Here is a 16117-nt window from a genome sequence, read left to right on the forward strand (position 1 = left end):
GCTCTCTGAACAGTCAGCTTAGTGAGTTAGGGCATGGTGCTAATGAAAGCATGAATGAGTCTGTGTGTCCTATCCCCAGATGGCCACAGACTGAGCTTTCACCCTCCAGTTGTCTCACCACTGCAAGATGTTGATCACAAGGAAGAGACCCAAGTAAGAAAAAATCTAAGTGGACTGATACAAACCCATCCCTGCTATTCAGAGAAACTACTTAGTATGCGCTACTAAAGAAGGATGAGAAGTATGGTGGTTCAGTTGGAAAACAAGGCAGGAAAAGCTAAGTTGATAGGGAAAATTAAGAAATTTTTGAGAACTTCAGGTGTTAGGAGATTATATGGAATTTTTCCAAACATCTGCTAATTATTTGAAATTAACAGAAAACAATTTTAAAAAATAATTACATGTAGATAAAATATTGGAACTCCACCAAATGATATCAGTTTAGTCATTTCCATCACAGAATATATTTCCTCATATTCTGCTCAGACTAGGCAAAGAATCTTGTGCAATCATCTAATGTTTCTCACTGACTACTCGGCACTGAAAATTTCATGTAATAAGCCTAGGTTGTGGGCAATGGGACAGGATAACCTAACAATCACTCCCAAGCAATGGCAATGGATGCTGAAAATGAAGACTGGGTCAGCAAGCAAACAAAGGTCCTTCCTTTGACTCCACTAATATAGAGGAATATAGACTCCAATAATAAAGAATCAAGACAGTATTAATACAAAAAGCATCAAAGAACAGAAATAAAAATGCTATTGCTAACACTAAGTTAAAATTGATTTAAGATCTTTCTTAGAAAAAAAATTCTTTGATAATTTTAGCTCAACTTTCCCTGTTAAAAACATAACTACAAGTTCTAAATTGAGAAATCAGAAATCCGTCCTTATTCTTATTTTAACATTTTTCCTGCATATCTTTCTATATCCAATGCCTCAAATGCAAAAGGAAAACAGATTTTCTTTTAAATTTCATTTGAACAAAGAGGAGAAATTAATTAAAACTATTTCTTATTATTCAGTAGACTAAAAAAAGTTAAAAGGCTATTCTTATCCATAGTGCAGGAAGAACAGTTAGCAAATTCAAATAATCCTTCTGTTTGCATATCAGTTCTAAAAGCTAAATGAATTCTTGTTTACCTATGAGTTTCTTCCTTGATTACATATTCAATTCTGTTCAATATATATGGAAGTTAGATTTTACAAGTAGCAAGTCAAACTTGGGCAATACTTTTAATATGTGAAAATGTTTTTGCTAAAAACCTAAGATTACTTTTAGAACAGAAGTGTAAAAAAGATGAATAATTTGCAATTACATTAATTATTCTTTCTCCTAAGAGAAATCATCCCTTAAACTTATTTGTCGGGACAAAAATAAGTATTGTACAAGCATACTATGCCTGCTTTAGCACAAATAGATTCATTTTCAATTTGCCTGTGAGGATAAGCATATCCAATTGTTCACAGAGGAAAACACTGACTTTTTGGTAAAAGAAAATGCATTTCCCATATATTTTTTGTTATCAGGGATCCCACAAGTGCCAGATCTCAGATTTAGTATCTTTCCCTAGTGCATACAGAAAGGGCAAGCTTACAGATGGGACTTTGACTGATGGGAGGAGAGTAAAGATATCCAGCATTTTTCCTTTTACCATGAAAACCCTTTTTGTCATATGGTTTGGTATTGCTGATTGTTCACTGTGTAAAATATGGCTACTTTATAATTGCTGCAAATATTTATCTTTACTACCAAATATGCCTTCATGTACATTTCAACAAATGACTTCTGCTTGAAAACACTATTGAGCATATTTCTCTGAAAACCAATATTTTAATTCATTTTTTTTTTGCAACTAACATTCAAGAGAGACAGCTCTTGTTTACAGAGTAACTGAGTTTAGCATTATGGTTAACAATGTTTAACAACAGCTAACTTAAAATGCAAACATTTAAATACTGAAGTTTAACTGTTAGGGTGCCAAGCACAGACACAGCTAAAGCACACACACACAAAATACTACAACTATCTTTCTTATGGCTTGTCTTGCCTATATCTTCAACCACCACTGAAATGCTGGCGTCCTTCCATGGGGCCCAAGAATCAGTCCCCCTGAGGTTATGAAAACCAAGTTTTAGTAAAATGTCTTATGTGATTACACACATAGAACCTGATTGGAAAAAAAAAAAAAAAAAACAAATAACCAAATGAGTTCTGTGTAAGGAAGTATGCTATGACAAAATAACAAACTGATTAGGTCGATTCAGTCAAGTAACCAATCATTTCAGCAGGAAAAAACAAATCACTCAAATAAGCTGTTTCACTGAATTGATTGACCCATTAATCATTTCTCAAAATGGAAAACAGTAGTAACACATTTTAGACATCATCTAAAATGAACAACCTCTGTGTCTTGACTCCTTATAGGGGTCTCTACATTCAAAGATAAATCAGCTTATTTTATTATTATTATTATTATTCTAGGATAAGAATGATTCCAACTGTTGCATTATTAACAGTCCGAATAGATTGGATTTGGACTTGTTCTTTTAAAGTGTTTAATTTCCATAAATACTTTTGTTTCAAAAGAACTCCATATTTTTAATGGCCAAAAAGCTTTTTTTTTTTTTTTTTAACACAAAGCCAAATATTTGCCTTGCACAAAAATGTAGGCACAGAGTGGACGGGTAAACTAATAAAGTTCCTCTAAGTTTATTGACAAAAATGCTAAAAGAGAAAGAATGAGAAATACAGAGACAGAGAAAGAAAAGGCATCATTTAGCAGAATCAACATAGGCTGATTTCATTTTTAAAAATTGAACGAACAAGTAAATACAAACTTAAAAAAAATTATCAAAAACAAAACACGATGTTTGAGAAGAACACAAATAATTTTAGTTACTCTAATTATATTCTTTCATGGTCTTTACAGAATATCATTAACTTCTACCATTATTATGAATACTCTAAAAATTGATGAATTTTGTCAGGTGGATAAGACTTTTAATAATGCAAGTTGCTAAGGAAAAAAAAGAACCATAAAAAAAGTAAAGAAAAGAAAAGACAAAACCTAATAAAATTTTATTGACATGTTGCCTTAAATCACAAAACAAAGGTTTCTGTTACACAATGGCAGAGATACATTTGTAGACAGAGCCAGGGAGACTCCTCCTGATACTCTGATTGACCTTCGGAAGTTACTTAATGTCTATCTGTATGCTTACTTTCCCATTCTGTAAAGTGGGGATAATGATACATGCCAACCACCTCACAGAAATGCTGTCAAGGAGACACATTTTATAAAGTGCTCCGATCTCCTTGGACGAAAATTGTTATATCACTAGCAAGTATGATCACTGTTATTTATGACTATTCAGGTCTTTAAGTCTAAATTTGAAAAATGGCCTCATCTGGTTTTCTGAATTTGCCTGGCAACTTTTGTGAACACAACTGGTGGTTCCCATACCTTTCATAAGCACATTTAGTTATATCTATACTTAGTGCTAATGATTCCCAGATTTCAAATCTAGATCAATGTATTTTCTGAGAAGTTTCTTCAATCTGAAATCTACTTCTTCTTAAGGTCTGACAGTTCCAGTTGCTTAACCTCTGAGGGATGGCAAAGGCCCTTTTTACTCAGAGCTTATTCAATTCTTGAAATACCAACTATTCTAGAGTAAGTTTTCCATGTTTTTTTTTTTTTTCTATTTATACATTTTTTTTTAAATGCCTCCCATTCGAGTTCTATTATGAAGATATACAGGAATATTGAGTACGAATACAGGAATGTTTAGTAATAAAGGACCCTGGGATTGTCCTGCATACAGAAGGCATGAGATCCCAGGGAACATGGATTGACTGGGCTGAATATTACGTATCCTCTTGGACTATATTACACAATCAGGTCTAAACTTAAATAACAAACATTAATGCAATTAGTCAATGTGTGCTTTATGAAGTGATTAGACAACTGTATGCATTTCCTGACTCCATAATTCTTAAAGCCTACTCAAATTTTATTTACAAATGTGTGTGAACATGCTATTATGCTATGAGGAAAACAACTTCCCTGAGTACAAGGCTGGTTTTCACAGATCTTGGCCTTCCCGGGTCTAATATGAGTGTCTCGTGCAGAGGAAAAACCTAATAACTGCTTGTTGAATCAAATTGCCAAAGTTCTTTTCCTCACCCAAGAATATGCCTGGAATATTGGCATTATAGCCTCAACAGTTCTCAATTTTGCCCGATTATAATTGGTTCACTTTCTCACAAAAATATGTGAAGAATCATCACTTGTTACACATATTTAATTTTTCTGGAATATTTCCATAAGCTATGTAGGAACAGCACTCAATAATTTCTTGTTGTTGTTATCTATTATTTATGTATGAAGAAATTCCCTCCCCTCCAATAAAGATTAGTAACTCTTGGGCAACTTGCCACCTTAATATGGGGGTTCTTAAACCTGGGGTCAGTGGACCTGTTTTTTCTTTTTAATTTTTGATTTCTGTGTTTCAATATAATTAGCATTCTTTTTAAATCCTATATATTTTGTTCTATGCATTTTTTAAAAATCTAAGAAGAGGTCTATAATCTCCACTTAACTACCAAAGAGTTCCATGAGACAAAATAATAATAATAACAAAATTAAAAATTCCCAGGATATTGGGAGGCTGTGATTTGCCCAGGGTTCCATGGACAGTATGGGTCTGAGGTGTGTGTCCTAATTCTCTATCCACTGTGGCAAACTAACTTTCTACTTTCATTTGATAGAATCCAAGTAGGATTAATGAACTGAAGGGTGATCGATGAAGGCAATGTATGAATGCATCAAGTCCTATACACAACAGTCTGTGGCTGTGATTGTGTTTATTTAACATGATAAAAGACTAGCTAGTCAAGTTCTTAAAAAGAGAAAAAAAAACACTCAAAACAATTATTTGGTGGTATATTGATATGACAGTGGACTGACCTATGTTTTTCATTTGTGATCCACTATATTATCTGCATATTTATCCCAACTTTTATTTGAAATACAGACTAACAACATAGAGTGAATTTAAAAATCCAATAACCATTCAATGTGATCAACAAAGCCACTGAAATTAAAAGAAGGAAATCCATGTCTTTAGGTCCAAATCAAATATGCTAGAATGAAAGTACACATTAAGTCACACTGCTACTGCTGATACATAATTTTGTGAACTAGAGACAGACAGACACACTCAGAGAGAGAGAGAGACATATTGAGAACAAGAATAGCAGCAAAAACAGAAACAGCACCCCTTCTGAGGCCTAGAAACAGGTCACAAGACAATTAAAATAGAAAAAAAAAAAAAAAAAAAAAGCCCCAGACAAGAACCTTCTCATTAGATTAGCAACATTCTTTCTGCTTATTTCATAAGCACACAAACACTATGAAGCCTACCTTATATTATGTGGGCTTTAATTTAACATTTACACAAAAAACATTATTAAATGACAATATGGACTGATAGACTAGAAAACAAACTCTTCCAGTCATTAAGCAAAAATCTATTACTCTCAAAAGAGAAAATTAAAAGGGTAGCCCCAAATCCAAGTGAGTACAACAATAATGCTGGAATGATAAAGCTTAGACATTGAAGTGGACTAGAGAATTAATCAGAATAAGAAGAATCCTGCCTTTCCTAGACAGATATTTTTGGCACCAACTAGCTAAAAACACATTGTCCATAGTCGTATTTTAATGAGAATGCATTTTTCCACTAAAAGTAGATTCAAGAAAATTAAATTTAGCCCTAATTCATCAAGCTATATTAGTCGCTCTGAAAATTTCTAAATTTAAAATCAAATAATCATTTTACTTTCCAACAAGGTCAAAAGAACAACACTAATGAGCACTGACATCACAGTGATCTATCTGGCAGTCTCTGTTCAGCGGTTACATCAGTGTTGCTTGTTGCTATGGTGCTTAACTGACTATTAATTTCTGAAAGAAGGTGATTATAAAGCAGCCAGATGAACATCAATTGGATGACACCACTTCAGTACAGACATTGACATGTGTTACTCTGGTTTGCAGCAAGTTAGTTTTATGAATCACCACCTTTTGTGATGTTAATATTCCCTTCTAACTTTAAATCTATAAGAGTCAACAACAACAACAAAAAGTTGGCATTCCATTCAGATGATAAAAGTGTTCTACTGCTTAAAGAGGAAAAATGATTCTGTGAGCCATCATTCAAGACCTTTTTTCCCTCTTGAGGGCTCCAAAATATATGCTATGATTAAAAAAAAAAAAGTATGTAAAAAAAAAACAATCCAATTAAAATGCTTCCAATATATAGTCTTGCAAGGTACAGTCTTATATACCCACACATATGTATATTTGTGTATTTATAGATTTAAATATATTTTGACTAAATGCATTTACCTTTTTAGGTTACTGTAAAGCAATCTTCAGTTACAGCCACCCCAGAAGGTCACTTCTTACCCTGAAGTCAAAAGAGAACATCACAATGTGAATGTCAGTAATATTAGCAACAAATCCTGATGCTTTTTTTTTTTTTTTTTTTTTTTTTTTGCTGGACAGGGCTTGGGAGGAATAAGCATAGGCAAATCAACAAAGAATTCTTATATACTTAATGGTGAATGACATAGAGGCTCAACCAAAAAAACTAATGAAGCGACAAGAAAGTAACTGATCAGTCCCTGTCACTGATGGGTTTTTCAAAGTTCATAAGAAAAACTTTGTTGGAAAAAGCAAAGATGAAACATTCTTATTCTCTCTTAAATGTCCTTAGTCTTGACATGCATTAATTTATTTTCATGTCAAATTATATATGACTCATAACCCTTTGTTTTTGGAAACCAGACTGCTCCTTGAATGTGTCTAGTTAATGTTTTACAGTCACCCTAATTTCATTAAAGGCCTCTCTCTCTTTTTTCTCCTAAAGGGAATCAGTTATTATAGACAAGTTGCTTTATGCTATTCTAGCCCTTTCCGAATGAATCAAAATACCAGTTTTCAATTTGGGGGTGGGGGTGGGTAGAGGAAGGGATTTCCTTTTGAAGTTATTTAGAGACCATTTTTTAAACTTCACCTAGCTAGTAAGATAAATAAAAATGGTTTTCAGCAAATGAAATAAATCCTTGGGAAACACAAAGAATAGAACATGTTTTCTTCCCACATATATGACTGCATCTTGTGTACTGTCTTATGCAAAACAGTATGTAATCCTTTAAGAAACATGACAATCTGCCACTTTCTGTCCATGTAATTGGGATCAACATATGGTACAAGGGAAAAGAAAAACATTTGTTTATTAATTTAGATCAAGTTACTAACTCAGATTACTAGCAGGGTTCAAGATTAATTCCACACCAATTGACCAAATGCTCAAGTATTTTATTATAAAATGGTGAAATTATAACATCATTTTACTAAAATGTTAATATCCTGTTACACACAGTTCAGATCAATATTAATAAAGTATCTTTAATTTTATGAAGAATACTCCAGATCTAGTTTGTCTCTGCTATCTTTTCTGAATGTAGAAAAAAAATCCAAATGAGAAACATTTTGCTTTATGAGGATCAAAAAGGAAAAGAAGAAGAAAAAAAAAAAGAGGTTCTTTGGTGTGTACTATTTTTGAGAAATTGATCTAAGGCCAATTTTTGACATTTTCACAAGCAAGTGCAGATTCTTGCCATTAAAACTGGAAGGGAAAAAAATACCCTCTGAGTGAAATCATAATTTTCATGTTTACTGTAGGAGGAAACTAGAGGGTTTTGCCCCAACAGTTCACCATTTAGGTGGGGGAAAACCCCAGCTTTGTGTCATATATTATTATTTTGCAACTTGTGAAAAAGGCTTTTTGCTTTTATACACAAAAGATTCAAAGCAAAAATGAAAATTGTGGTTCTTTTTTGCTGAACTATGTCACTATGATTGCTTCATCCAGTGGTAAAAACTCCCTCATACGGGACTAATGATGATTAGGACTGAAAACATTAAGGAATGACTACATTCTGCAGTTTTTCTTTTCTTTTCTTTTCTTTTCTTTTCTTTTTTTTTTTTCATAGTACAGAATGGAACCACAAAATCGTTACAGCCAATAACTTAAGAGCTCAGTGGTGATATTCACAAACAACTTATAATAAATATCATATAAACACAAGCAATTTCACCTAAACCTTTCATCCACTCTTAAAATAACTGAACTTTTAGCATGTTCTATTAAATACAAAGCAATAAAGGCTTCCCCCTTGCTTCTTGAGATTCTATACTATATATGTACGTTAAACTAATTTTCCTGTTTATCTCTTGAGCTCTATTTTTTGCATGTTTGGCAGTGAAACCTGTGGTATTGTGTTTTGCAATGCAGATAAGGTTTGCTATCACATAGAACTGGGAAACAAGTGGACAATATTAAAATTTAATTTTTTAAAAACTGCTGAAAATGCCTCCTTCGAATAAGGTTATCTCTAGTATTGCTTGCAAACCTGCAGCACCAATTTCTGTTAGTTACTAGGCCCATTTCCCTTTTTGCCTTTACAGCAAGTAAGTAAAAGTAATATGGACAAGAAAATGACTTAAACAAAAATACATTAGTCCAACCTTAATTATTTTCATAGTATGATAGTCATTTGAGCAATAATCATAAAAGAGAGATTATATGATAAGCAAACACCCTTTATTTTAAACTGATCCTCAAACAAGATAAGCTATATTATTCTCTAAATTCACCTTGTGAAATCTGACTGTCCTGTGTAAATCATGGTGATTTTTTTAGTTTATGGTTTCATTATTTTTACAAGCGCATGCATTTGATGAGTATGTGTCTAAATGAAGCCTGCATGCTAAAATACATCACAAAACTATCCCCACAGTCCCTCTCCCTATCGTGCATTCTCAAGGAATTAAGTTGTGTGGGCATACTGGCAAATTAACTTGAAGGATATTTTTGTTAGCATCACACAGACAAGATTAATAGTTCATTAGTTGTTTGCTATCACGCTAAACTAACCAGTGTGTCAGGAAAGACAAGAAAATAAAAAATCGGAGATGGCCCAAAAAGCTTGCCACTGACAACAAGATACTTGCCAATAGAATCTGAAATCTCAAACTAGGAAGAAATATTTCCATTCCATCAATTTTGAAGCATAAAACATTAGTTTCAGAATCTTAGTTATAATTTTATTTTTATAAACTTTCTTTTCTCTCAATAAAGCACACTGAACATTTCCCATTTCAAATACTGACTTGGTTGCTTTACTGACAGCTCTAAAATATCAGAACTGAATTAAAATGATCATTAAGAGCTTTAAGTAAAAGAGAAACAATAAAAGCAATAATAAAGATTTTTTTTTTCCAAATCACCTGTCTTGTCAGTGATCTCGGAAAAAGCAGCTGTGCGAAACTAAAGTTATCTTCATATGGAAAGAGAAGAAGTTTTACTCTATTTTTATTATTATTTTAAAACAAGGGGAAGAGACATGATGACATCAACTTATAAGATTTTATTTTATCCTAGGCAATAGTCCAGAGGTCTTTTCAGCATCTTGCAATATTCTTCACCTAAGGTAATACTATGGACAATGATGCTGACAGACAATACCTCTTTCTTCAAACCTTAGACTATCAGCTGGAGGCAAGAAGGCACCAGCCTGGACATGCATGTTAGTGAATGCATGGGAACGGAGCTCCCATCACCCCAAGGAAATTCACAACACAGATAGCCACTTTACCACAACTACCATGTGAATAATTTTTTTTTCCCCAAATCATCCTTTTGAATTATTTTAAGCTGTGGGTTACTAAAAAGGCTTTGCCAGCTATCTGGAATGAGGCACAGGTAAATATGGAAGGCAATGATGTCCATTATATAAGGAGAAATGGACATCCTCTATATTCTCACTCTCATTAAAATAACACCCATTTTCACCTGTATCGTGTGGACAAATCTAACAATAGAACCAGGGTTGCTCGACTGGGTTTATACAGTTGTAAGTCTACATCTCAACAAGTGATCTGAATGAAGATAAATAGATTTCAGTCTTTTGCCAACTTCATGTTTAATTCAGGATTAAAACCCTGGTTATGAATCTTATAATTTTCAGGGATGAGCTGCTTATTCCTTGAAAAGACCTATGTGACTCCTTCAGATGTCCTATAGCATGGAATGATATTCCCTTAAGAAGGCCCAAAAGAGAGAGCCAGAATCAGCTATCTTTCCAGGCCTGGGGTCTCTTTAAATAGCACCAGTGCTTTGGTTAACATCAATCTTAAACTGTTTTGTGGATTTCACTTTTCTTGTTTTTCAAAGATTTTTTAAAAAGATAAGCTCTTCTAACAATTTACTCTGCTTACTGAGAGGTCCTAACCCAAGGTTAGAACACAGCTCCCCAGCACTCAGACAAGAAACTCTCCTTCATCCACCCCCCCTCCCCAAGAAAAAATGCAGACAAGCCTCAAGGGGTCCTAAGCATAATGCCTCCATACCCCCCCAGTAATTCGCTAAGAGGAGCTTTCCATTTAAAGGCGTCTAGGTCCTCTCAGCCAGTTCCAGGGCTCACATTTGTGCAAAGTGGCAAGCTGACAGGCTTTAGACCAGACGCAAGCTTGGTGGGTGACAAATTCCCCATTTTGCCCCAAATGTTTATCTCAGTCATCAGAGAGGCACCTTCTTTTATGGATCCCTCTGCTCTCATTTCTTCTCACTTCACTCAGGTCAGCTTCCATTCAGATTCCCTTTCCTGGCCCTTGGGACCTCCCCCAAATCAGACGCTGCCCCAGGAGGCAAGCAAGAAGAGCACCAAATCCTGGTTCCCCTAAATAAAATCAGTTTCGTGTGATGCAGCCGCCCGCAACAGCCTAACCATTTTCACATGAAAAGCCTCCAATCTGGCATGGAACCAGCCACTCGGAGTGTGCCCATCTTGTTTGGAAAACCGACTTTCTCTTACCTTACAAAGAAGTAAACCCCCTGGTCATGGTCATGTGGAAATATTTTATAGGTATCCTTTAACAGTCTTTAAATGTTGAAACCTAAAAACAATATTTGCTGTTTTACCTTTGAAGCTTTAACAAAAGCTTTGTTTTAGCTTTTACCTCAGTGTGCAATAAGAGTTAATAATCAAATCCGTCCCAACCCCCACAGATGTTAAACAAAAAGATAAAAGAAATGCAAATAGCTATTGTCATGGAAAGTTAAAGTACCTGTCTGTATTTTTAAGTGAAAACTATTATCTCTATCAATCAAAATTTAAGAATACAATAGCGCTAATCACAGAAGGTGCTTTGACTGAGTTACTTTTCCCCATAAAAAGTATTTTTCCCCCTTAAAAAATCAGGAATAAAAGCAATATACTTACAATTAGCTATGGTATTTGTAATTTTGTTATTAAGAACCTTCAGCAAGCTCATTGTTAATCAGTGCTTCTAAGTCTGGAGGCTGATTCGCACCCAAGAAGACCCAAAGTCCCTACATATTTTCAGAAGGTTGATGAAATTTTATTTAAATTCTCACACTTTCCAACATGTGGTGGAACAGCACACTCTTCTGTTGAGATGAGTTAGTCAAAAGGAGGAAAGAGTTAATTGGGAACTAAAACTCTTTCTGGTGTGCCCTGGGTCCCCTAGCCAAAGCACTCATCAGAATCTGTTCATTACACATTTTGCTGGGAAGTTGGGCCCTTTCTATTTGGGGGTGTTCAAAAATATTTTGATCCTATTTCCCTAGAAAAGGGAAGAGTCTTTTACAACTCTCTCAATTTTAACAGTGCACAGGCTAAAGGTACACTGCAAGGATTTCCAAGAAACTGGAAAAGGGGGGGGGGGGCAGGAGAAAGGTTAGGAGTTCCTCGATTTTTAAAGATTATTAGTAACTAAAGATCGAGGTTTCTGGGCATTGCAAAAGAACAAGACTGAGCAATAACCTACATCATAATGCAAAGAAGTCCAGATTAAAATTCCTACAGTAAATACTTAACCTAGGATGCCATTATGCACGCACACACACACACACACACACACACACACACACACACACACACAACTCTTCTCCTGGATGGATGTCTCCCACACAGAGGCAGTAGGACTATCTTTTTTTTTTTTTTTCCCCTGAAAGATCAGGTTTCCCACTCTATAGTCCTGGTACTCTGTGCATCATGGCTAACATCTCTAGTGTGCTATTAATATCAATGAAGAGACGATTCAATTTCCACATCAGAAAAACCTTCCTATTACAGCACAGCCGTTCTGGTGAGGACCCTGGCGAGGGAGACAATAAAGACCAGAGTTTTCTTGCTGCTGCTTTTACAGTTCTGTCTTGCATACTGTTTGAAAGCTTTTAGCAAACAATGGAAGCATTATCTGCAGGATAGTTACAAAACAGGATTTGTTAGTACGAAGAATAATAAAGCTGCTCTCCTATTTTTAAAGAGGCTACCGTCTGCGATCCCGAATTTCGCTTTCTCTTCTAAGGCAGCACCCTGCAGAAGCACCTGTACTGGAATCGGCGCTCTAAAGTCCGCACGAGCACCCTCTTCCCCTCCCCCCAAATTGACCAGGAGGGCCGGAGGGAGGGAGGGATCTAAGCCAGGCAGGAAGATCTTTTGTCTTAAAACTGGTGCACTGATAAAACGAAATGAAAGTAGCCGACTCTGCTCTAGCACCAACTTACCCATTAATGGTGAGAGGCGAAGCGAGTTGTAGGCTAATTTGCACCCAACTGTAGAAAGTTAAGAGTTGGAAAGCCACTGAGGCTCTCCCCGCTCGCAGGACTCCCACCACTGGCGGCGGGGTGAGGAAGGACTGAAGGTATGTGGTCTAAACACAACAAAAGCCACTGCCTTACTCGAGATTAAATATGCAGGAAGAGGCCCCCTTTGCATAAACACAAACACTCAGCAAATGAGTAACTGGCTGTGCTGGGACGCCCGCTGAGCACTCTACCTGTCCGAGGCTCCCCCAAGTCAGGGAGCCTCCTCCGAAGGACACGAACTAAAGGGTGAGACACCGAAATGTCGCCTTGCTACAATAACAATGAACAAATAAACTGGATTCATCAGCAATTAAGACTTCCACTAAGAGAAATGGAGGCAGTTCTCGAGTTACTCTCAGATCCAAAAAGAAGAAGAAATTAATACACTACAGCATTATTGGGGTTTACTGGAGATAAGAGTTAGGTCTCAGGGAGCTTTCCTTAAAAACAACAGCCATCAAACCCCCCACTATCCGAAGCCAACAGTCTCCGTTCAGTTACCAAGCCCGGCCAGGGAAACCCCTTCATTTTCTCAAAAGTATCCATTATAAACCACCACCAGTTTTTCTCATCTCTCCATTTTTTACTTAACATGGGAAAGCATAAACAAAAAAGCTACTTTAAAAAAAAATCCTCAATTTCGCTAATCATTTAGAGAAATGGTCTTCGAAGTTTTTCTAAAACATATCCCAAAAGGTTTCTTCCCAAATGTCATGAAATATCAACCAACCGGAACCATCCATTTCAACAGGCTTTTGGGGATGATATTTTTTCCCCCTCAATAGTCTTAACGACTTATCATTTCTATTTCATAATATAACTACAATCAACAACTATGCCTGGCCTGGATAGGATCTATCAGTGGGATTTAAAAAACACAAAACAAAAACAAAATTTAAAAAACAACAACAACAACAACAACAATAACAACAAGCAAAAACAACCTGAGGGTAACTGGAATCTGGATGGCTTCTTGGTTTCAGCTCATGGGACATCAAATCACATTATTGCCTTTCTCCACCTACAAGTTAAATCTTTCTACTAATTATTTTTCAACTAAACAGAATACAGTAATTGCTACTAAAATATAAATAACACTCAACTTCTTTATGGTTTTGTATAGCATGGAATATTAACCTTTTTCTATGTCACGGTCCCCACTGGCAGTGACTGAGGAAGATTATGTACCCCTTCTTAGAATATTTCTAAGAATGAAATCAAATATGTAGAATTACAAAGAAAACCAATTATATTGAAATGTAATTATCAAAACATTTTAAAAAACAAGTTCACAGATGGCTGGGTGAGAACTCTTGCTGGACAGTATATAGTTGGTAAAAAGTGGTAGTGCTGCCTTAGAGGGTCTACTTTAATCTTTGGGCTTAAAAGCTCAATCATAGATTCGATATACTTAGAAACAATTCTTTGCAGGTGGCCCGGTCCAGGTGTTTCAAACACTGTGTCACTATTTCAACATATTATTAATATTATTAGGCTAACCCATTTAATTACCCTGCTTTGAATTCCTGCAGAGTAGAGTAGATTACATTTTTTTTCTTCACTAAAAAGAAAAAAAAAATCATAGAAAATGATAAACTGGGAGTGGGGAAGGCAAGGGAAGGGAAGCAAACTGAGTCTGAAAGGCCCAGATGGATACAAATAAATTATCTGCAAGAATTTAGAATTTTAGAGTGCTCACTATTTTTGCCTTGAAATGACCTTCTAAATAAGGTGTTAGATAAGACGATTTCCTAGATTATGGTGATCTAACCTTGATGCAAATAAACCATAGAACAAAATTTAATCAGTATATCACTGTGAAAAAGCCTTTGTCCATCCCAATGGAGCTTCTAATGACTGTTTTGGCAGTTCTGGCTGGTAGTTATGCCTCCCAGCTCATATATATCTCATACTGGTTGAGCAAGCTAATGGAACTGCTGTTAGTGGAATCCAATATTAATGCCCTGTATCGTGCAAAACTGGATGCAACAGAATATATTATACAATTATAGGTAGTATCTAATTCCATAGGTATTAGATACTGTACTCTAAATTAATATTTTAATAAGGAAAGTGAAATAAATACTACATTACAGGTAAGATATCTATGCGTTTGCATTGTGTATCTGCCAGGCTTCTTGCTGAAAGAGCACGGGGGATGGAGCTCACCGAACAGACACAGGACTCTTGACAAAAATCTGTAGGCAAGATTTAGATGCTGAATGACACATACGGATGCACAGAGTCAAAGATGTCATCTTCACGAGAGTTCCACTTGCTGTGAGTTTGAGAGCAAAATGAGGCAAAAAAAAAAAAAAAAAAAAAAGAAAGAAAGAAAGGAGGGGGAGAGTGGAATGAGACCTCCAGAAAATAAACAGGGTGTACAGTTTCAAAGGCTACAGACACAGACATTTCATTGTTCAAGCCAATTATCAGTGGAAAATAATAACAACAGATGGATTCAGAGTCACTGACTTTTCATATGCACTGCATCGCTACAGAACAGATGATGAAATACGAGAGCTAGCTCCAAAAGGCAAAACATCTTTCAGTAAAAGAACTCTCTACTCCAGATGGGGACCTTCGAAGGCAGCTGATTATCTTCTTATAATGTTGTAAGATAGACTTACTCAAACATTGCAAGAACTGATCAGATAGGATGAGCACAATGGGCGCATTATTGGGAAGACTTGCTTTAGACCGGTGGCAAAACCAGCCAGGGATTTCAATAAGGTTAGGACTGTGAGTTTCCTGTTTTCTCATTAAGTACTGCTGGTTCCAAATAAAACTTGAAACTCGTGCCCAAAAAGAGCACAAATGCCTCCCAAGGAAGATGCATGTGTGCCCATCACTGGTCTGCGTGGACTAAAAAGAAGAAGAAGAAGTCTGGACTGTAAAAAGGACATTTGCAATTATTCTGACGCATTCCAGTATAATTGAAAAAAAAAATACATAGAGCTTTAAAGCAACTTCCTATAAAAAGCTCTCATGAATATACAGCTCTTTCAGCTAAGTCAGAGAAACCTTTTTAAAAATACCTCTCCCCTTTGATGGAAAACAAAGAATAATTTACTGGCAGTGGGAAATAAGTGTAAATTTTAGTGGCATGGGTGATAAGCACTTCCAACAAATGTCAAAGAAACATCCAGTTAAAAACCATCTACCTATCATGGCTGTCTACCACTCAGCCGAAATACCACAAAGTATGTATTTTTGATAACATGCAACAGGTAAACCACAATAATAAGTAATGGAAAAAGTTAGCTCATTATTAACTGGATAGTTTTTTTATCCTGGAATAGTAATGCCAACCACCTCCTAACTCCACAGAACATTTCTAAAAGTTCAAAATGTTACTTAAAAAT

The 16117-nt window shown here is 35.6% G+C and overlaps 1 protein-coding gene across 4 annotated transcripts in view; it reads right to left on the reverse strand.

Moving 5' to 3' along the window:
* Window positions 1–16117, reverse strand: part of FOXP1 (forkhead box P1) — a 664237-nt gene that overhangs the window by 361214 nt on the left and 286906 nt on the right. For all 4 annotated transcript variants that reach the window (XM_051980779.1, XM_051980771.1, XM_051980761.1 and 1 more), the window contains exon 4: window positions 6419–6479. The gene's annotated coding sequence lies outside the window, so the exon portion shown is untranslated. The remainder of the gene's footprint in view (window positions 1–6418; window positions 6480–16117) is intronic.

The sequence above is a fragment of the Antechinus flavipes genome, chromosome 1 (genome assembly GCF_016432865.1).
Source record: "Antechinus flavipes isolate AdamAnt ecotype Samford, QLD, Australia chromosome 1, AdamAnt_v2, whole genome shotgun sequence".
Classification (NCBI taxonomy): Eukaryota; Metazoa; Chordata; class Mammalia; order Dasyuromorphia; family Dasyuridae; genus Antechinus; species Antechinus flavipes.